The sequence below is a fragment of the Diceros bicornis genome, chromosome 10 (genome assembly GCF_020826845.1).
Source record: "Diceros bicornis minor isolate mBicDic1 chromosome 10, mDicBic1.mat.cur, whole genome shotgun sequence".
NCBI classification, from domain to species: domain Eukaryota; kingdom Metazoa; phylum Chordata; class Mammalia; order Perissodactyla; family Rhinocerotidae; genus Diceros; species Diceros bicornis.
The window spans coordinates 5,498,904-5,521,923 of NC_080749.1; the positions used below are offsets into that span (position 1 = coordinate 5,498,904).

At 46.5% G+C, this 23,020-nt stretch overlaps 1 long non-coding RNA gene across 3 annotated transcripts; it reads right to left on the minus strand.

The window, feature by feature from the left end:
* Nucleotides 1-1,589: 1,589 nt before the first annotated feature.
* On the minus strand, nucleotides 1,590-22,653 carry LOC131410625 (uncharacterized). Of its 3 annotated transcripts, XR_009221363.1 has the most exons (5): nucleotides 22,348-22,653; nucleotides 21,887-21,996; nucleotides 19,338-19,448; nucleotides 3,834-3,921; nucleotides 1,590-2,570 (listed from the first exon to the last, which is right to left on the minus strand). It is a non-coding gene; the product is annotated as an uncharacterized LOC131410625 (long non-coding RNA). The 3 variants fall into 3 exon arrangements; XR_009221362.1 differs by lacking the exons at nucleotides 1,590-2,570; nucleotides 3,834-3,921 and adding an exon at nucleotides 9,692-9,798 and having other exon boundaries at nucleotides 22,348-22,648; XR_009221361.1 differs by lacking the exons at nucleotides 1,590-2,570; nucleotides 3,834-3,921 and having other exon boundaries at nucleotides 18,779-19,448; nucleotides 22,348-22,646.
* Between the last annotated feature and the right edge of the window lie 367 nt (nucleotides 22,654-23,020).

Genomic DNA, 23,020 nt, shown 5'->3' on the forward strand with positions numbered 1-23,020 from the left:
CAAACACTAACCTTTCCCCCATTGAATTGCCTTGGTACTTTGTCAAAAATCAATTGACCGTATATGCATGTGTCTACTTCTGCACTCTATTCTGTTCTATTGACCTACATAGAGGTCATCTTTATGCCTACATCATCTGTCTTAATTGCTTAATTGCTACTATAAGACTCCAGTAAGTCATGAAATCAGGTAGTGTAAGCCCTCCAGCTTTGTTCTTTTTCAAAATTGTTTTGGCTATTCTAGGTCCTTTGCATTTCTTTTTTTTTTTTTTTTTTTGTGAGGCGATCAGCCCTGAGCTAACATCCACCAATCCTCCTCTTTTTTTTTTTTTTTTTTTTTTTTTTTTTTTGCTGAGGAAGACGGCCCTGGGCTAACATCTGTGCCCATCTTCCTCCACTTTATATGGGACCCCGCCACAGCATGGCTTGCCAAGCAGTGCCACGGTGCGCGCCCGGGATCCGAACCAGCGAACCCCGGGCCGCCGCAGTGGAGTGCGCGCACTTAACCGCTTGCGCCACCAGGCCGGCCCAATCCTTTGCATTTCTATACACATTTTAGAATCAGCTTATCAATTTCTACAAAAAAATGCTTGCTGAGATCTTTTACTGGGATTGAGTTGACTGTATAGAACAATCCGGGGAGAAGAGACATTAATATTGAGTCTTCCAGGGGCTGGCCCCATGACTTAGTGGTTAAGTGCCCATGCTCTGCTACTGGCGGCCGGGGTGCGGATCCCGGGTGCGCACCGACGCACCGCTTCTCAGGCCATGCTGAGGCAGCATCCCACATACAGCAACTAGAAGGATGTGCAACTATGACATACAACTACCTACTGGGGCTTTGGAGAGAAAAAGGGGAAAAAAAGGAGGAGGATTGGCAATAGATGTTAGCTGAGGGCCGGTCTTCCTCAGCAAAAAGAGGAGGATTGGCATGGATGTTAGCTCAGGGCTGATCTTTCTCACCAAAAAAAAAAAAAAAAAAAAAAATTTGAGTCTTCCAGTCTGTTAGTGTGATATTTCTCTCCATTTATTTAAGTCTTTGTTCGTTTCTCTCACTAATGTTTGGTAGTTTTCAGTGTACAGGTCTTGAACCTATTTTGTTAAATTGATCGCTACTTATTTCATGTTTTTAAAATGCTACTGTAAATGACAGTTTAAAGATTTCACTTTACCATTGTTGCTAGTATATAGAAATACCATTGATTTTTTTATATTGAGACTTTTTTTCAGTTTTATTGAGATACAATTGACATATAACATTGTATTAGTTTAAGGTGCATAACATAATTTGATATACATATATATTGATATATGTGTATATTGATTTGATATGTGTATATACTGCAAAATGATTATCACAATGTTTCGTTGCTATCCATCACCTCACATAGTTACAATTTTTTTTTCTTGTGATGAGAACTTTTAAGATCTACTCTCTTCACAACTTTGATTTATATAATACAATATTGTTAACTATAATTATCATGCTGTATATTACATCCCCAGGACTTATTTATCTTATAACTGGAAGTTTGTACCTGTTGACCATGTTCACCCATTGTCCCTACTCCCCATCCCCTACCTCTGGCAACCACCAATCTGCTCTCTTAATCTATGAATTCAGTTTTTTTAGATTTGACATATATGTGAGATCATGCAGTATTTATCTTGAGACTTATTATTTCATGATTCTACAAGCATGTGCTAGGAAGATCGACAATCCTAGCTTGTCTGGGACTGACCTGATTTTAGCACTAAAAGTCCTACATCTGGTAAAATCTTCCGAGATGAGAAAACTCCCAGTTTTCAGTGATGGATACAGAAGGTTAGGGGAAATGTACAAAACACAAATGTGACCCCAAAAACAGGGGCTGAAAGCAATACTGGTTTTAGTGCCAAATGGACACAGCACTGTCCCTAGTCTCTGTTGCTGAGGACGACGACCATGACTTACAGTTCACGATACAGTAATGGGTCATCTATTATTACACCACTCCTATGACGCAACTTAAGTGCACTCTCATCTGGAGCAGGAACATTCGTTTTGCCTGTGGATTAACTGTTGTGTTTTGTGTTGAGACAGTGCTGGTTTAATTTTTAACATGGTGAATATTGTGACCATGTTTTTTAAGAGTTCAGATAACGAAAATGAGAATGACTACGATACCAATGCCAGTATGAACCAGACATCGTGGTCATTTACACTAAACGACTGTGTTACTTTAATGACAGCTGGAATAACACGTACACTGGGTCAGGAAGGTAGATAATCAAAAAGAGCGTACTGCACGATATGCAGAAAAGAATCTGGGATTGGGCCTGGTGGAGAAGGGAATGTGAAAGCACGTGTAGAAACTGATTCCCACAAATCCCCAATGAGACAGGCAAGTACTTCTAAATTAATCAGAAAGGGTTTTTTGGTCTCCCCAAAAGACACCATTTCTCAGTTGAACATAGTGGCTGCTGAATTGGCTTGGGCATACCACATGAATGAACACATTGCTCCTTTGATTATTCAATGAAACGAAGTGAAGTTATGTTTCCTCGTGCAGAGGCTGTACTTGAAATAACCTGGAGGGGAACAAAAGGCGACATTTTGATCACAGATGTGTTGGCCCTTTACAGTGTGGAGCTGATTCTGTCAGATCCTGCCAACAATCACACTTTCCACAGTATACCAAGTGCTGAGCCAACTCATGGCAATACAACGATGTTGGCCTACCACCTGAGTACTTTGATTTGAAAAATGGAGTTTCAAATTATCTTTTTGATTTCTCTGAAGATTTTAATGAAACTTCAGAAAAAATAAAACAAAGAATGTTGATGATATCTTATCTGAATACAAAGGAGACTTGGCTCATCTGACCACACAGTTGGCAGACGGTGCAAGTGTAAATTTTTGCAAATTCTGTTCCGTCTATGAACTCTTACCAAAGAAAATGAAAAGATCTTGCCTGCTAATGTCCTGCACACCTTGTGCACAACGTTGGCTCACAGAGTGTGGTTTGCTTCCTGTGATATTGAGGCTTCCATTGTGAAAGGTTTGGTTACCTCTCAGTTTCCTTCAAATATGCAAAAGGACTTAATGAGACATTTGACCTTCTGGAAATGAAAGGAGAGGGTCTCCTTTAGACATGTGCCTACAAGATGACTGCCATTGCTGCCACTTGTAGAAGAGATGTTAAAAAGTTAGCCTGCCATAAAATCATATTTTCCAAGTGTGGGATGAGAAGAATGTCCCTCTCTGCTTTGGAAATCTATTGAGAAGGAGAGTGGAGAAAGGATTGCAGTCAAACAGAAATTTATAAACTGTTCCTCCAAAACTGTTTGATGATCTTGGAAGAGGCCATAAAGATCCTAAAAAATGATGAACTGACTGCACCTGAGTAGTTCAGTGTTACGTGTAGTAGTGACAAAAACTCATATAATGAAAAATGTCTCCATTTTTGGGAAATAAAATATCACCAGAAAAGGACAACCAGTTTAAACAAGATTTTCTCATTTCTTTACTAAAACTGGAAGTTATATGTAATCCAACTTTAATTTCACAAGTTTAAATATCTCTGTGCATTAAAACAATTTTCTCTGAGAGAGACAGGTTTAACTTAGGACATCCACTGTGCTTTGACATGTTATAAAAGGATGGACATTTTAGACATGGATATCCTACATGATGAATTTAGAGATGCAAAGGAGTTGTCTGACAAACAGCTGGCCTACCAAAACCAGACTGTAGATACAAAGTAAATGGACATTTTTGTCGAGATGGAAACTAATCCCTACTGGTCTAAAAGCCTGCTGTTGTTAGTAAGATCCTAAGTAGTCCACGCTCACATGATTCTGTTGAGAGGGTTCTCAGCTTGATGCCATCACACCAGACTGACGCAGGAATCCGTGTAACGTGGGCTTAATAAGAGCAGGGCTGCAAGTCAAAGATGGTTACGTTAGACCATATTCAGTTTCATCACTACATTAAAAGTGTCTCCTTGGGGCCGGCCGGTTGGCTTAGCGGGTAAGTGCGTGCGCTCCGCTACTGGCGGCCGGGGTTGGGATCCCGGCGCGCTCCGACGCACCGCTTCTCTGGCCATGCTGAGGCGGCATCCCACATACAGCAACTAGAAGGATGTGCAACTATGACATACAACTGTCTACTGGGGCTTTGGGGAAACAAAGAGTAAAAATATCCTCTGTATCATAGGACAGAAATGTCGTCGTTGTTTTTCATGAAATGTTGGTAATATGTTTAATTAGTCCTATTGTATTTACATTCTCCTTTTAAAAAGTCTTACATGTATGTATCTTCTTTAAAAACAGCTTTCAGTGCCGGCCTGGTGGCATAGCGGTTAAGTTCACATCTTCCACTTCGGTGGCTCGGGATTCACCAGTTCACATCCTGGGCTGGGACCTACTCACAGCTCATCAAGCCATGCTGAGGCGTCCCACATAGAAGAGCTACAACTCTACAACTATGATATACAACTATTTACGGGAGCTTTGGGGAGAAAAAAAGAAAAAGAGGAAGATTGGCAACAGATATTAGCGCAGGGCTAATCTTCCTCAAAAAAAAAAAAAAACCAAAAAACTAGGCGCTTTAGAAAAAAAAAAAAAAGCTTTATTTTTGTAGAGCAGTTTCAGGTTCACAGCAAAATTGAGAGGAAGGTACAGAGATTTCCCACATACTCCCTGCTCCCACACATGCATGGTCTCTCCCATCAACATCTCCCACCAGAGTGGTACATTTGTTACATCTGATGAACTAGATTGATACAGCATAATCACCAAAGTTCATAGTTTACATTATGGTTCACTCTAGATGTTGTGCATCCTGTGGGTTTGGACAACTGTATAATGACATGTATCCATCATTATGGTACCACACAGAGTATTTTCACTGCCCTAAAATCATCTGTGCTTCACCTCTTCATCCCTACCTCCCCACCCCCAACCTCTGGCAGCTACTGATCTTTTTACTGTCTCCATAGTTCTGCCTTTTCCAGAACATCATATAGTTGGAATCATACAGTATCATACAGCCTTTTACATGTATGTATCTTAATACAAAATTTAAGTATCCAATAATGAGTTAAAATAAATTGCTGTATCAGAGAACAGAAACATTACAAAGCTATTTTTATATTTTTCACACATATTTGTTTAATTAGTCCTACTATTATTAATACCATTGTTACTAATCTTATTGTTGTGTTCAAATAATAGCACTTATGCAACAGAAAAGTAAATAACACAGAATATATAATTACCAATAAACACCTTTTTTTATATTTTAATATGATGTAATTCTAATATATGTGATTTCAAATAAACTATTTTTTCATATTTCTGTTAAAGTAACACATATACACATATGTGTATAATTATTTTTTACATAACAAGTGTGTAACTTATTTTTTTAAATTATTTATTTATTTATTTCCCCCAAAGCCCCAGTAGATAGTTGTATGTCATAACTGCACATCCTTCTAGTTGCTGTATGTGGGACGCCGCCGCCTCAGCATCGCCAGAGAAGCGGTGCGTCGTGTGTGCTGGGGATCCGAACCCCAGGCCGCCAGCAGCGGAGCACCAGCGCTTAACCGCTAAGCCACGGGCTGGCCCTATAACTTATTTTTGACATATTATGTTATGATGGGTTTTGGGGTCTAGCATGGCTGTGTCCCAGGCTGGATCTCTAAAGCCAGTCCCCTGAAAGCAAGTTCTACTTGCTTCTCTGCCCTGGTTTGTTTAACCCCCGGGGAAGGAGGGCCCACTAAGTCCCGGTCGCCGCCCTCAAAGGGTCACAGTCTGCTGATGACGCCAGGCACAAAACAGGCAGGCACAAAGCAATGTCGAAGGTACCAGGTCGGAAGTTCCCCCAGGTCCCTCTGGGGCAGCCCTAACCCAGCCCCGTGGAGGCCCTCTCTCTGGGAATGCTTCCCGGAGGAGGCAAGCCCGGCTGGACTGCGGGGGCGGAGGAGAAAGGGGGCGGGAGGTAGAGGTGGCTGGCGTCCGAGGACGCGCGAGTGAGGAGGCGGGTGGAGCCGGCCCTTGGGCCTCTCCGGGCCCCCAAGGGCCCGCCCCTGGGCGCCCCCCGTCTTTCCGGGCCCGCCCTGCGCCCGGGGCCGCCGTCCTCCGGGGCCCAGCCTCCGGCGAGGCCATTGCGCCACTCCCGCAGCTCCGCGGAGGTCCGGGCCGGCAGGGCTGCTCCTGTGGCGGGTGTGCGCCCGGCCCGTCCCACTCGCGCGCCCGCGCCCGCGCCCGCGCCCGCCCCCGCCCGGCGCCCCGCCCCGGCGCCTGCTGGCCGCGCGCCGCCCGCTGAGTCAGCCGGTGAGTCAGCGCCACCGCGCCGGCCGCCGCGTCTGGGCCGGAGCGAGGGAGGGAGGAGGGGGAGGGGGGGAGGAGAGGGGAGGGGGGAGGAGGGGGGAGGAGGGGGGAGGGGGGAGGAGAGGAGGGGGGGAGGGGAGAAGAAGAGGGCGGGCAACTTCCAAAGCAGGGTTCGCGGCCTGCAGGCCAAATCTGGCACGTCTTGATTTTGTTCACCCCAGGAACTAACAATGGTTTTTACATTTTTTGATGGTTGAAGAATACCAAAAGATGAATATTTTGTAATAAATGGAAATTATATAAAATTCAAAGTTCAGTGTCCATGAAAAGTCTCATTGGAGCAGCAAGCTCGTTCGTTGCCTATGTTCACTGCTGCTTTGCAGGACGACGGAGTGGAGCCGTGGTGAGAGACTGTATGGCCCGCAAAGCCTAAAACGTTTCCCATCTGTCCCCTTACAGCAGGTCTGCTGCCGCATTCCAGAGGGTGCTCAGGCTTCGCTGTTAGGGAGGCAGTCTGTCTGGGAGAGCATGTGCTGGGGTGAGTGGGGACTTGGGCCTGCGGGACTCCCCCCTGGGGAGCCATCCAGCCCTGCTCAGCTACCCCAGGGTTTGTCACCTGGCAGGAGAGCCCTCCTCACCAGTGCCCTCCATGAGGGCTGACCTCGCTCTGCTCTCGGGCAGGGCTATCCCCGCTGCAGCCTGAGGACCCAGGTTTGTCCCGCACCTGCTGTCTCTGGGAACCCTACAGTGTGGTGTGGCAGGGTCCCCATGGGGCAAGTGCTCCCCGCTGAGTGGTTGTTGCTCCTGGTTACCCATTAACCAGCCAGTCCTCACACAGAGTTTCAGGGAAGTCTGGCCTCGGATATTGCCTGGTGGCACCCAGGAATGTGACATGCCTGGTCACCTGTAGCCTGGGGTAAAGTGTCTCCGTGATCCAGGTTCCAGCCTTAGGAAAGTTGTGGCTTAAGGCAGTGTTTCAAACCTTTTTTTAAACCTCAACCCTCAATAAGAAATACATTTTACATCACAACAAAGTTTCACAAAACTATCTACCCCTGTTTCACCTGATGGACTCTTGGTATTGTCTATTCTGTTTCTATTTTTTTATTTTTTAATTTTATATATTTATTTTTTTGTGAAGAAGATCAGCCCTGAGCTAACATCCATGCCAATACTCCTCTTTTTTGCTGAGGAAGACTGGCCCTGGGCTAACATCTGTGCCCATCTCCTCTACTTTATATGGGACGCCGTCACAGCACGGCCTGACAAGCAGTGCGTCCCTGCACGCCTGGGAACCGAACCCGTGAGCCCTGGCCGCCAAAGTGGAGTGCGTGCACTTATCCGCTTCGCCACCCAACTGGCCCGCCGTTTCTATTTTTTTTAAATGATAATCATAAAATACTAAACTGATTTTGTGGTCTACTAATAGGTTGCAGCCTATACGATGAAGAATGTGTTTCAGGGCATCCAGGCAGACATACCGTCTTGTCTATTTTTTCAGTACAAAGCACAGCAGCAGGAAAGGGCCTCCTCCACCTGTTGGCAGAGGCCTCCTGGCTCTCAGTCTCCACCACTCCCCTTGACTTCCTCTGACCTAACACAGAGCCCTCAACCTTAATGAGCAATAAATACACGGACCTGCGTGTTGATACCTAATGCGCATGAATCCTGGTAACTGTGATTACCTGGGGTGGGGAGGGGCAGAACCGGGAGTACAAAGAGGCCTGACTTTTCACTGTACTTTGGTGCTGTGAGAATTTTGTTGCATATATATTACTTTAAAATTTTTATTTAAAGACATTTCAAACCTACAAAAGGGTGTCAGAAACAAATGTAACAGTCCTGTACCTACCATGAAGTTCACGCACTCTGCTTTCCTCCCGTTCCACCCTCCCTTCTCCTCCCCACAGACATCTCCAACCAGCCTCAGCACTCCGGGGGTTGGATGAGGCCTCAGAATTCTTTTTTTTTTTTTTTTGTGAGGAAGATCGGCTCTGAGCTAACATCCATGCCAATCCTCCTCTTTTTGCTGAGGAAGACTGGCCCTGGGCTAACATCTGTGCTGGTCTTCCTCTAAGCCTCAGAATTCTTAACATTCCTGGCAGGCCTGACAACTGGTCATGTCAAAACTTGAGCTGAAAGTTATTTGTCATCCTGTGGACTGTCTCCTCCTGACACTGTCTACCAGCACCCAGTCTTTTTGTTTTGAAAGTTTACACTTAGAAAAAAGTTACCAATAGAGCAACCTTCACTCATACTCCCCCAATATTAAGTTCTCATATAACCACAGTATAAGGATCAGTCAGGAAATTAACAATGATATAATACTATTAGCTCATCTACAGACCTATTTCAGTTTTGCCCAATGTCCCACTAACGTCCTGTTTCTAGTCCCGGATCCCATTCAGAATCCCATGTGGCATTTAGTTGTCATGTCTCGTTCGTGTCCAATCTGGGACAGTTCCTCAGTGTTTCCTTGTCACTGTGATGCTTTGGCCAGTTGTTTTGTAGGATATTCCTCACTTTGGGTTTGTCTGATGTGTTTTCATTACCAGATTGAGGTTATGCATTTTTGGCAAGAGTACCGCAGAAGAGATGTCGTGCCCTCCCGGGGACACCGTATCAGGTGTTGTTGATGTGTCTAATTACTGGTCATGGTAACTTGGATCTCTCAGTTAAAGTGGTGTCTCCCTGAGGTTTCTCCACTGTAAAGTTACTATTTTCCTTTGTAGTTAATAAACATCCTGTGGAGAGATGCTTTATGACTATGTAAATATTCTGTTTCTCATCATACTTTTTCCCACTAATTTTAGCATCCATCAATGATTCTTGCTTGTAACATTACTGTGGTTTTTTATCAAATGGTGATTTTTCTATTTCCATTATTAATTGGAATTCTACTGTAAAAAAGAGCTGTCTCTATCCCCCATTTATTTATTCCATAATCTTTATATGTGTATGGACTTTTGGATATTTATTTCATTCTATGGATTATAATCCATTATTATTATTTATTTTTGCTCAAATTGTACCAGATTTGGCTGCTGGGGGCCCCTGTGTCCTTTGGTGTGCCCCCATCATCCTTTGAGCACTTCCTTACTGTCTACCACGAGATGGTCCAGGCTCATCTGGTACTTTCCCTGCCCCAGCCCTGGAATCAACAGTTTCTCTAGAAGCCCTGGTTTGCTTTATTAGAGAATGGTATTTAGAAAGTAGGATCTAGGCACAGTCAGCTTTAACTTGGTTAAGTGAAAATGCAGAACTGGGCTGGCCTTGGGGCAGCTCGGGAAGGAGCGGGGCAATCTGCATGGTGCGAGGAGAAGCAGGGTGACAGAACGCAGAGCCAGTCAAGGCAGGGCTGCTCAGTTGTTGGCTGGGAGCACCTGTGGGGAGCGTGGCCTCCATGCAAGTAAAGGATGGATTCAGAGCAGCGCCCCTGGTCCACTGGGCAGAGCTTGTCTCTGGGGTGTGCGCCTGGGACCTGGAGTTGGGAGGGAGAGGATGACTTTTATTTTCTCCCTTGTATCAGTACTGTATGAATTTTTTTTTTTAAACCATAAGCATCTATTATTTTAAAGATAGTACAGAAAATGTCTACTTTTCAATTTTTTATTTTTATTTATTTTTTTAGTGTTTCCTTCTCTCAAATTGAAGAACACTGTGGATGGACTGTTGCAGTGGAGTTCACCCACCACAAATGGGTCTTTGCCTGGGGGTCCATCTGCACTCCAGTGCCGAATGACGAAATCCTTGGGGCTCAGAGGGAGAGGCGCTTTCAAACTCTCCTGATTGTCACCACAGTAAAAAAATGTATCTTATGACGTGTCCTCCATACAGACTTATACTCAACTGGAACAAAATTTCACAACACAGTATTCACTCTTCTTACGTGTGACACATTCTATTTTCTATTCCATGCAGGTTATTCCCACTATTTTGATTTCACAGCATACTAATGAATGGATCAGGACCTGTAGTTTGAAAAACACCTCTCTGGGCCAACCTCTTGTTGTGTGAACAGGGAAACTGAGGCCCTAAGAAGGGGAGTGAGTGCCCAAAATGCTGTGGCTTTTCAGGATACATTTACTTACGACCTTTAAAACAATGCTACAATTTTATAGCTATTGGGGAGAAATAGGTGTGAATAATGAGTAGATTTTTTTTTTTTGGTGAGGAACACTGGCCCTGAGCTAACGTCTGTCACCAATCTTCCTTGTTTTTTTTTCTTTGAGGAAGATTGTCCCTGAGGTAACATTTGTGCCAACCTTCCTCTACTTTGTACGTCGGATGCCTCGACAGCATGGCCTGATGAGCGGTGGGTAGGTCCGCACCAGGGATCTGAACCTGCAAACCCCAGGCTCCCGAAGCGGAGCATGCGAACTAACCACTATGCCACCAGGCTGGCCCCATGAGTAGATTTTTAAAAAGTGTCAAGAGCTGGATGAAATTAGGCTAAAGGTCTTGAACCAGAGATTTCTGCCCTTATTCAGTAGCCCCAAATTCCTAATGTTGGAGGGCTTAAGCTCTTTAAAATAAATGATTTGGCCTTCATTTGTCCATTTATCTACTTACTCAGCAAATACTCACAGATGGTCCTAGGCAGAAGCAGGCATGCAAGATGGAGGTGTGAGGGCCTTGCCCTCAGGGTGCTTTCCGTCTACTGGGGGGCAGATGTACAAGCTGCCACAGAGGACCCTGCAGTTCCAGAGACGTACAGGGTAGGAGTCAGGGTACTGAGGGAAGCATGGGGGCTCTCAGTCTGGCAGGATGGGAGTGTGACCCTAGGAAAGTGATCTTCTTGAACCTCAGTTTCCTCCCCTGTAAAATGAAGAAGATAAGACCTGTCTCCCTGAGTTGTGATGAGGCTGGGGAGGGCCTCAGGAGAGCATGGCCTGGAGGCCAGCAGCATGAGTAGGAGAGAAGGCATTCTGCAGGGGACCTGCAGGCCTGAGGGGACTCAAGGGGCTCCCGAGGTGGGGCTGGTTAAGGACCTGGGCCTGGAGAGCAGGGAGTGATGAGAATGAGACGGAGGGTCTAGGAGGCACAGAGGCCCCACGATGCAGCCTTGTCTGCCTGCCACACAACAGAGTTCAAACTTCACGCCATGGGCAGTGGGAGCCACTGAAATGCTCTGAGAAGGGGAGTGACATCACCAGATTTGTATCCTTTACACTGATTCAAACAAGAGATTCCTGTAGCCATAAGGAAACCGGTGGTCAAAATCTGACACTGTGCAGTGCCTGGAAGACACCCTGTGCGGTGACTCAGGTAGAGAAAAGGGAAGCTGGAGTTTCCAGTGAGCCCTGACAGTGAGAGCAGGCAGGCTGAGGCATGAAGGCAGCTGCACCCTGCACCCCACCCCGGGCAGAGACCTTCAGCACTTTTCTAACTGCAAGACATGGCCCTGAGAGCAGAGAGAATTCTCCAGTCCTGTCCTCCGAGGGGCTGCCCTAGAGAATCACATCAGTCCCCGACCCCTTTGGACAGGCTAGGCATTTGAGCATATAAGGTGGGGTGTCATCGTGAAGATGTACAGGGGTCTGTACCACACAGACCCCAGTTCGAATCCTGCCTCTTCCACTTACAAATTAGGTGTCTGGGAAAGCTAGTTAACTTTGCCCTGGACTAGTTTCCTCATTGTCAAACGGGGGGAGGGGGTGAGTGTGAATGAGTTAATCTTTAAAGTCTGCTGTGAGCCCCCAATGAGGAGTCGCTCTTAATGTGATCTCATATTCTCCTTTTACACATGAGGCGGCTGGGGTCAGAGAGGTTAAGTGACTCGCCCAAGGCTACACAGCTGGCAGAACCAGGAGCCCAGTGGTGGTCTGACTCTCTGTAGCCCATGTTCCTTCGGGGAACACGCAGCGATCCCACAGCAAGGAGAGCCGGCCGCCTACACCCAGCCTGAAATGACGGGTGCCTGCTGACCTAGTCCTGGGGCCGGAGTGCGCAGCGATGCGTCACCCCAGCCCGCTCCAGCTGGGAGACCCCTCCTCCCCGGCCGCACACAGGCTGAGGCCTGGTTGCCAAGCAATAGGACAGAACATGTAAATACAAAGCAGTCTCTCGCTGTAACGGCGAGCGTTCTTGCGCTGCTGTCTTTTCCTGGATCCTCCCTCGGCCCTCCCTCCAGCTTCTCCTGGGGCAGTAGGTTTGATCCTCGGGCTGAGTTTCCAGACCAGAGTGAATGCGGACTACAGAGGGTGGACTCCTCGGGTGGACGTGGAGTCTGCCCGGGCGATGAATGGGACAAGGCTGCGCAGGGCTGGGCGGCAGAGAGGTGGGAAGGAGGTGTGGGCTGGGTGAGGGCGCTGGTGCCGGGCAAGACTTCCTGAGAAGGCATCGGAGGGACCGGAGGAAGGCTCCTGCGACGGAGCGCATGCCCACTGCCCGGGGGCAGGAGGGGCTTCTGCTGCTCTGGGAGCCTCAGGGCGGTGACAGCATCCTGTGTGGGTCTCAGTGGCACCTCTCCTTGAGCCTGCACGTTTTAAATTCCACCTCGCATTACCTGGTTACCAGTTCAGCTGAAGACCTCTTGAGAGGGTGGCTCCCCCGGGTGGGCCTCTGCCTGCACACTTGCCCGGCTCATGCCCAAGACTGCCTACATGGGAACAGCTGTTATTTTAGGACTCCTCTCCTGGTCAGGCACTGAACTTGGGGCTGCATGTACATCATCCCGTTAACCCTCGCAATGACATTGTAACGTAGGTATTATTTTTAATCAGCTTTGTTAAGCTTAATTTACATAGAATAAAATTCACCAATTTTACATGTACAATTTGATGAGTTTTGACAAAAGTATACAATCTTGTAACCACTATCGCAATGTTCAAGACATAGAAAATTCCCATCACCCCTCTACAGACAGTACACCCCCTTGGCCCCTGGCAACCACTAACCACTATAGTTTTACCTTTTCTAGACTTTCATATAAATGGAATCATATAATATGTAGTCTTTTGTCTGCCTTCTTTCACTTAGCATAATGCTTTTGAAATTCATATTATCATTGGTTTGTTCCTTTCTTTGCTAGCCAGTTGATGAATATTTGAGTTGTTTCCAGTTGGGGGCTGTTATGAAAAAAGTAGTTATGATATACAAGTCTTTGTGTGGACATGTTTTCATTTCTCTTGAGGAAATACCTAGGAGTGGAATTGTTGGTTCATTCAATAGGTATTATTATCTCCATTTTATAGATGAAAGATCGAAGCTCAGAGAGGTTAAGCAGCTTGCCTGAGCTCACACAGCTTGGCAGAAATTCAAAGGCAAGTCTGACCTCTATGGTGGTCACCCATAGGAAATAGGTATTTTTTTGAGTTGAAAGTACTTCTTTGGTCAGTAATTACTGCAGTGATGTGTGCATCGGCTGAATTCAGCTGTGTTCAGGTTCGCAGCTTGCATAACTAGACTGACACTGAGCACAAGCTGCTGAGCCCAGCACGCGCACAGCGACATAGGTCACTCTTTGAGGGCCTTTCAGCAGGTGACTTTAGGAAGCCTAAGGGGCAGGGCTGCAGGGTTTTTGTTGGTTTCATTTTGTAAAGGTGGTGTTTGCCAGGTGTTCCCACCGTAAAGTTACTATTTTCCCTTTGTAATTAATAATTTGAGAGGAGAGACTTTGAGAGTAAGTACAGTCGTCCCCCCTTATCTGCGGGGGATACATTCCAGGACCCCCAGAGGACGCCTGAAACTGTGGAGAGTACTGAACCCTATATGGACTACATTTTTTCCTATACAGACGTACCTATGATAAAGTCTAATTTATAAATTAGGCAAGTAAGAGATTAACAACAATAACTAATAATAGAACAATTATAACAATATTTCATAATAAAATTTACCACAATTCTTAGCAACTTCAGCATACGTTTTCTTTTTCTTTCCTTATTAAGTCGAGAACTTGCACTTTTTCACCTAAGGGAGCACTTTACAACCTCTCTCTGGCATATCCGAATTGCCAGCTACTCTTGTGCTTTGGGGCCATTATTAAGTAAAATAAGGGTGACTTGAACACAAGCACCATGATACCGAGACAGCTGATGTGATAACCAAGATGGATACTGAGTGACTACCAGGCAGGTAGTGTATACAGCGCAGATCCGCTGGACAAAGGGATGAATCACGTTCCGGGTAGGATGGGGCAAGATGGTGTGAGATTTCATCACACTACTCAGAATGGCTCGCAATTTAAAACTTACCAGTTGTTTATTTCTGGAATTTTCCATTTAATATTTTCGGATCAGGGTTAGCCATGTAACTGAAACTGCAGAAAGCGAAACCGTGGATAAGGGGGACTACTGTATCCTTTTCCTCATCAAGCTTCACCCACTGGTTTGAATATCCATTGTGAATTTCCTAACTCCACCATTCCTTTTACATTTGTTGGTTGGCATTCTTTGGTCAGGGAGAGCTTTCTCTTCTTCCTCACTTATGTTTATATCATTATACCTCCTGAGTTATTTTATTATATGGGATTTAATCCATTACTACCATTGTTTTAATGTTCAACATGTCCCCGATTTGGCCAGAAGCAGTCCCTTTAAGCTGACTCCTGTGTCCTTTTAACACGTCCCCATGACTTTCTGAGCACTTCCTTACTCTATGGTGTAAGATGTTCCAGGCTCTTGTACTTCTGCACCAGCCCTGGTCCCTTTCAGTGGAGAACGGCATTCAGAAACCAATACTGGGGCTTGTGGTTACTGGGCTGTCTGACTTCGAGGCCCCTCAGGCTACAGGGTTTTAAGGCAGCGGATTAGGTGAAAGGCAGGGCCATGAGACTGGACTTGTAAGTGAGGACTCAGCAAAACCAGGCATCAGACTGTAACAGAATCTATAGTAAGTGCTGGGTGCACTGGGTGGGGGAACCCAGGCCAGGCCAACCAGGCAGTGCAATTTCGTAGCTCAGAAATATCTCTACAAACTTCATAAATTTATAAACCTCCTGGGGTGGGTAACATCTTTCTGCTCTTCTTGCTTTGGTGTGAATTACTTCCAGGGCAGAGGACAGGAGAGGCTGGTTTGCAAGGATGGTGGTCGGGGGTCAGGGAGAGTTGGGCCAGGTGTGGCAAGGGAAGATCGGTCTCAGGGGCTCCAGATGGTAGATTGTGTCTCCCACTGCAACAGAAAACTGCATGGATTTCTCCTGCACAGACCCTATGCTGTGATCAAGGCTGACTGGTCGACTGGCTCATAAGAGCCTGGTCATCAGAGTGAACTCCAGGGATTAGAGTGGTGACTCATGTGGGGCCACAATCTCCGAGTTGGTCTCCCTGAAAATAACTGTGCCTCCTGGTGGTGTCTGGGTGCCCTCCATTCTGAAGGGCCCACTAGCTTTGCAGTCGACTAGGGCAGGGGCAGTGCTGGGCCTCTTGTGGGCACAGGTGGGGACAAGTGCTCTCTGTTTCTAATGGCTTTCACACGCCTTACCCTGCTGGTGCCCACTGCAATCCTGGGGCAGGATGCCTTTCTTTTCTGTCTTCCAGATGAGGATGCTGAGTGAGCCCAGCCAAGTAGAGAGGCACCAGTCTCTGCCAACTCTGGTGTTCTTCGTGGTTGGGCCTGGCCATGGCAGCGTGGCCGCTGTTTGAGGGCACAGGGAGCTTCACTCTCTGAGATTGGTCTGAGCAGCCTCAGCAGTCTGGAGGGGCCGTGGGGTCAGTAGCACTGCTGCCTCTCAGGACACTGAACCCAGCCCTGCTCAGCTTCAGCCAGGCAGGCCTATGATGAAGAACCAGGCCTTCAGATGAAGAAAGGATGCCAACCCTTGTGACTTGACTTGTAGGAACCAGCTGTGGAAGGAGCTACATGACACTGGGTAGAGGGGTATGATGAGCCTTAAGGATGAAGATGACTAACTCTACTTAAGGATGAAGATGACTAACTCGTCTCTGCTGGTGTCAGGCCCCTTGATGGTGTACTGAGGGGGCTTAGGATCCTGCAAACCAGCTCTGAGAGGAAGCTCAGAGGGCTTGGAGTGAAGGAAGCCAGTAGTTTTAAGAATGGCAGGGCTGAACCTGAATGGTAGAGCCCCAGGTGCTGGGAGAGGCAGCAGAAGGCACAAGACAGGGAGTGGTGGCCTAGGCATTTGGCAACCAGGGAGGGTCTCTGGGACCTGGCAGTAGGGAGGGACCATGAGACATCAGGCACTAGGGAGGGCCTGACAGATGGACCCCTGTGCAGGGCTGCTCCATGAGGTGTCCCAGGGGCCTAGTGACAGCAACCCAATCTTTCTCTGCCACTTTTTCCTCATATGCAAATAAAAATAATTCTGCTGACCTACTTCTCAGGATGTTTGTGAAAAATAACTAATAAAACATGGTAAATTAAAAAGAATGGGGAAGAGGCAGAGAGAGAAGCAAAAAGAGGAACAGGAAGAGAATAAGAAGACAATATAAACAGGAGAAAAGAAAGAAAAGATAATTCTCATTTTGCTGTCAAGTCACAGAAGTCAGAAGCTAGGAGCGGACCATTACGGGGATGCTGCAGTGGTGCAGACCACCAGGAGGTCCCAAGCAAACGGCCAACTTTAAAAAAACACATCATTATTGTTAACAATTTGATGTTTTAAAAGCACATCTTTTACTATAAAGTCTTAGAAGGCTCTAATTCAGATAACCCATATGATTTAAGCACCTCTGGGTCCTTTCCAGAAATAGGAAGTTCTCCCCCAATGGCAATCTATAATATTCCTTTTGCATTGTATCATGAAAGCGAGCAAAATCAGCTAATGCTGGGACAAAGGCTAAGGGAATGAGAAGGGGCCAGTGATTCCCTGTATGAGTTTCACTTCTCAGATTTAAGTTAGCATTGCTAGCCCACGTGGTCCCTCTCCTTGTGCCTCAAACACCAAGGGCAAAAAGAAATCCCTCTCTCTATTGTGTTCCTCAGCAGCCAAGAAGCTGTCATTAGTCTATATCCCTTTTATGAACATCTTTCATTAAAAAGAAATTAGAATAAAGTTAAAACTTTAAGTATAGATAACAGCTACTCAAATTTATGTTTGTAAGTATGAGGGAAGATAAAGAGAAACGACTTATGCTGTGTAAGTGAAAAAAAGCAGGATACACAATTGCATGTAGAGGATGATCACAACTACTGAACACTATCTAAAAATTATCTAAAAACAACACCAGCACAACAAAAATCTACACATAGAGAAAAGATTGGATGGAAATAGAGCTACAGAAGGAATGAGGGATATTTTTCTCATGTTATCCACATTTTCTATTATTAATATGTGTACTATAATGAAAATATGTAACAAACATAATTAAAAAAATATATGTACTAGCAACTGATAAACGAAAGAATTAGAGATGATCAAGATCATAGAAAATTCAAGACAATCCTCTGTTAGAAATCTTGTCATATGGCCTCTTTCCACACTCAGAAAACTTCTTGGGCAATTCCAAACAGCAGAGATCCCAGAAATGCCTTTTCTTTGGTTGTGGAAGCACTGTGGACTTTTTATCAGAGAATTTACCTTACTAATGTTTTGCTTTTTGAAACAGCAAAGTGAGATTCCACACCAACCGCCTTGGGGATAATAATAACAGACTTGCCACAGGTCATTTATACAGTACATGGTATGCCTAAGGGGCCACTCTGGCTCCCCAAGTCCTGACTCCACGCACTTCTCACAGCAGACACTGTTGGCAGCTATGCTTCAGCTGTCCACCCCTCAGCTCCCTTGTAACCTGACCTGGGTTTCTGTCCAGACCTGGACTGGCAGTGTGCCCAGCCCCGCGGCAAACCTCCTGTGGGCTGAACCTATCATGGTAATGCTGACTCCTTTGCAGGCACAGGCATGTGGCCCAGCCAACGTGATGCTATTAGGAGTAGGTTTAGCTACTGGTGACAGACATTTACTCCTCTGTCATGTGGAAGTACAGAGGAAAGTGCTCCAGACTGGGAAGGGGGTTCTGCTTCATTCCTGTGTGGCCCCTTGTCCTCACTCTTCAAGATGGCCTGTAAGTATTTCAGGATGGAGGAAAGGAGGGAGACAGAGGGGCAAAAGCAGTGGTCCCTTGAGGAAGGGTCTCTCAAGGATGGTTCTTGGACCAATACTTCCACTATCTCCCTTTTGCCAGTACTTGGTCACATAGCCATATTTAGCTGCAAGGGAGGCTGGGAAATGAACTCTATTATGGGGGGCCTATATGCTCAGCTAAAATTTGATTACTATGGAAAGAGGAGCATGAACTTGGGGGCACTGTTAGCAGATTTTGCTGCAAAAACAAAAGGGGCAGTCTGCTGGGGGGCTGATGTGAGATTGTCTTTAATGAAAAGAGAATCCCAAGCACACCTAGCCTCAGACCTTGGTTTCTTAATGTCATTCTCCAATAAAAGGAAATAAGGCCCTCTAGAGAAATGGCTGATTCCAGGATTGGGGCAGGGAATATGCAAGATGAATCTGGCATATCTGGTAATGCCAGAAAGTAAGGAAGCACCCAAAAAATAAAAAAAAAACAACAACAGAAACTCCACAATGATGGGGGCATGTCAAAGGGTCAGAGGAGCCAGTGGAAAGAGCTCCTAATGGCCAGACCTGGAACAATTTGAGCAACAGAATAAATAATGTAGTACTGGATTACAATCCAAAGTGTAAAACAAATATCTGTGAGTCCATATTAATTTAAATAAGTGATTGCATAAGTAACTGAAGGAGAAGAGACAAATCTCACACACACAAGAATTCCAGGGAATTTCTGTAGATAGTCTGCACTTAGGGAAGTGGAGCATACTCCCCACTCCTTTGGTGTGAGCACAGTGACTTCTTTGTGAAGAGTAGAGTATGGAAAGGGGGAAAAAGAGTGGAGCAACCTGATAATCAATACCTCAAACAGGCAATCAAGGTCAACCTCAACAGTCATAATTCATGTGCACAGTATACACCTTTGGTAGGCTGTGGTGAGAATGGCACTTTACCTCTGTGATCTTCATCCCCAAAACCTATAACCCTAGTCTAATCATGAGAAAAGTATCAGACAAACCACAGTGGAGGAAGAGTCTACAAAATACCTGACCGTAATCTTCAGAACTGTCAAGGTCATCAAAAACAAGGGAAGTCATAGCAAGAGGAGGCTAAGGAGACATGATGACTAACTGTAATGCGGTGTCCTGGATGGGATTCTGAAACAGAAAAATGACATTAGGTAAAAACTAAGGAAATCTGAATAAAGTATGGACTTTAGTTAATAGTAATGTATCAACATTGGTTCCCTAATTGTGACAAATGTACCATCCTGATGTAAGATATTAATAATAGGGGAAACTGGATGTGGGGTATAGGGGAACTGTCTGTACCATTGTCTCAATTTTTCTGTAAATCTAAAACTGTTTATTAAAGAGAGAGAGAATGAATGCTTCCCCTCCTTCCTGTGTGGGAGGTCACATTTTGGAGCTGAGGTGTCTTCTGCAGAGATGACCATTAACAGCCCTCACCAACTCTGGACCCACCTATTGGATTTTTGTGATGTGAGAAAATAAACTTCATTGTTTAAGCTGTTTGGGGCCAGGTGTCTTGTTCCTTGCAGCTGAATGCATACCAACTGACACTCCTCATATCCCTTTCACAGCCACTACTCTGGTTTAGACCTTCATCTCCTTATTCAAGATTTTTAGCCTGCTCCAACACCCTTCCTTCCTAATCTCCTGGTTGCTCTCTTCCTTCTCTGGCTCTACCCCCTGCCGGCATCTCTCCCAACACCCCAACACCCTGAAGTCAGCAACTCTTGCCATTCCCAGGACAGGGCATGTTCTCTTACACTTCCAAGCTTGTGCACACTTGAATCCCTCTGCCTGGAATGCCCACTCCTCCATCCTTTTTTCTCTCAGCAAATAACTACCCCTGGGTGAAGTTTCAGCTCACCGGGTGCAGTAGGCAGGATTCTCACATGTCCCTGAAGATGCCTGCCTGCTGCTAGACACCGCCTGCATAGCCCTGGGTACTGGGAATATAATGAGCTGCACTCCTATGATTAGGTTACACTGCACAACACAGTTTACTTTAAGAATAGACGATTATCTGGGTGGGCCTGATTTAATCATACGAACTCTTTAAAAGCAGAGAGTTTTTTCTGGCTGGTAGCAAAAGAGGAAGTCAGAGATTCAATGTGTGAGGGAGATTTGACGTGAAAGAAATTCTCTGTTGCTGTCTTTGAGGATGGAGGGGGTCACATGGCAAGGAGTGTTGGTGGGCTCTAGAAACTGACAGCAGCCCCTGGCTGACTGCCTGCAAAGAATTGAGGACCTCAACCCTACAACCACAAGGAACTGAATTCTGCCAACAAGAATGAGGTTGGAAGCAGATCTTTCCCAGGTCTTCAGATGAGAACTCAGCCTAACTGACATCTTGATTTCAGCCTTGTGATACTGGATAGAGAACCCAGCCATGATGCTGTGCAAACTTCTGACCTACAGAACTGTGAGCTAATAAATAGGTGTCATTTTAAGCCACCACATGTGTGGCAGTTTGTTATGCAGCATTAGAAAAACTAACACACCATGCCTCCTCCCTGAAGTCTTCCCTGATTCCTTGGGCACACCTGTAACATCTTCTCTGCTGCTGTGGCATCTCATATACATCCCTTCTATATGGCAAGTCACTTGGTATTATAATGATCCATCTACCAGTCTGCCCTCCTCACAAGATTCTGAGTTTCTGGGAGGTGATGGCAACTACCACTTTATTATTGCAATCCCAGACACAGAGTAGGAAGGCAAAAAATATCTGTTGAATGACGGTTTCACCAAGAAAGAGAAAATCCCAAGATCACTAATTTGTAATCATATATACTGAAATAACCAAGGATGCTGGAGATTTAATGTCTAAGCAAGAGGAAAAGTCACCAATGTAAAAAGGGAACAGAGGAAAGAAAAGAGAATATTATTACTATATGTGTGGGGTGTTTCTAATGAACCAGAAGTGAATGAAGTCCCCAGGTATGGTAGGTGAGGGAAGGGAGGGAAGGAGAGAGCAGAGCTATGAAGAAAAATTCATCTCTATATTACTTAGTAAACAAGTATTTATTGAATGCCTGCTATGTGGTCAGGCCAGGAACTGTGGACGACAATATAGAAGTTTAAGATTTAAATCCCTCCCTCAAGGATATTGAGATCCTCCTTTCTGTGGCACACCAGGCTTAGAACCTTAGAACCCAAAAGAATCTTAAAGACTTTGATTTTAGGTGCATATAAGCTTAAAAGTCCTCCACTTTTTAAACAGGTGGGAGCAAACTGATTTTCTATTTAGCTGTCTATTTTTGAGGTCCTTCGGTATGGGCCCTTCTGTGTGTTGGCTGCCTAATTCTCTGCGGAGGAGATGAACCGTTATTTATCAGATCAGTCTGATAGTCACTCAGGCTGTTTTCAGGCTTTCACTTTTACAAACACCTGTCAATGAACCGTTCCTGCACCTCTGACACTTCTGCTAATGGGTCTGTAATAAAAATTCTAGGAAAGGGACCCAAGCCTTTTGTTATTACACAACACCCTCTCCCTCAGTCTCTGCCCCACGGATGCCAGCTCCCCTGACCCGCTAGGGCCCCTCACTTGGGGGAGTTGCTTACCTCCGGGCCCGGTGGGTGCCGTTCCCATCTCGCTCATTTCAACTGCTGTGGTCTGCAATAGGCAGGAAGGGGGTGGGGTCCATAAAATGTACCGAGAAACCAAGTAGACGCTGGACGAAGGAAAAAAAATGGTACAAGATGTTGCAAGGGGTATTGGAGGAAAGAGGAGATGCGGCGGGAAAGATGCTTTCTGGCTCAGAGTAGCGTGGGTTAAAAGCAATCGCAATGAAGGTTAGTCACAACACGGAGGGCCTCCAACGCTAGCGCGACCTATTTGTACTTTATCCTGTGGGCGATAGGGGGTGAAGGAGGGACTCCGTGGAAGAGATTCGCGTTTTAGACTCTGCACTAGATCTGGGGGTGCAGTGTCAACTCATCTCCCTGGGCCGAGATTTCCACATCTGCTAAAGTGGAAAAGTAAGACTTGCGGGGCCCACCTAGAATGATGGTGAGAACCAAACCTGTAAAACTCAGAAGGCCGATCTCCAGGGAGGAAGTTTACGCTTAGGTGACAAGCCGACAGTAATTTCTAAGTCCTTTAGAAAAAAATTCTGAAACGAGATCCAAAAATTAAGAGGCAGATGGCTTTTCGCCTGCAAACGCCTTGTTATGGCCTCGGAGTGGGTCGCAGCCACTCCTTGCCCGCCACTCCCCGCTCGGCGGCTCGAAGCCCCCGCGGGAGACCCTTCTCGGGATCTGCCGTGAAGCCTTGCCGCCGAGGACTCCCGCAGACGCTGGAGAACCGAGCTGCGCGTGCCCGTGCGCGTGCGCGGAACAGGGGCCCGGAGCCGGCGGCTCGGAGCCAGGGGCGGGGCCGGCGCTGGGAATCCCCACACCGCCGAGCAGGCGGGGCGACCGGACGTGCAAGGGCGCAGCCGGCCGCTGCGCAGGCGCGGGCACGCTCCTCTCGGCCTCCGCGCGGTGCTCCAGGGCAGGCGCGCGCCCGCGGCGGGTTCCGCTCCCGGCGGGCGGAGGGCTGCGCGCGCCCGAGCGGGCCGGCCGTGACGTGCGCCGCTCTACGCCCGACGTCACGGGTCGGTGTGTAGTGGCGGCCGGGCTGCCCTCAACGGCGGTGTCTGACGAGGGCGGTGCGGCTGCTGGGTGCGGCGTTCGGGGTCGCGCGGCTCGTGGCGG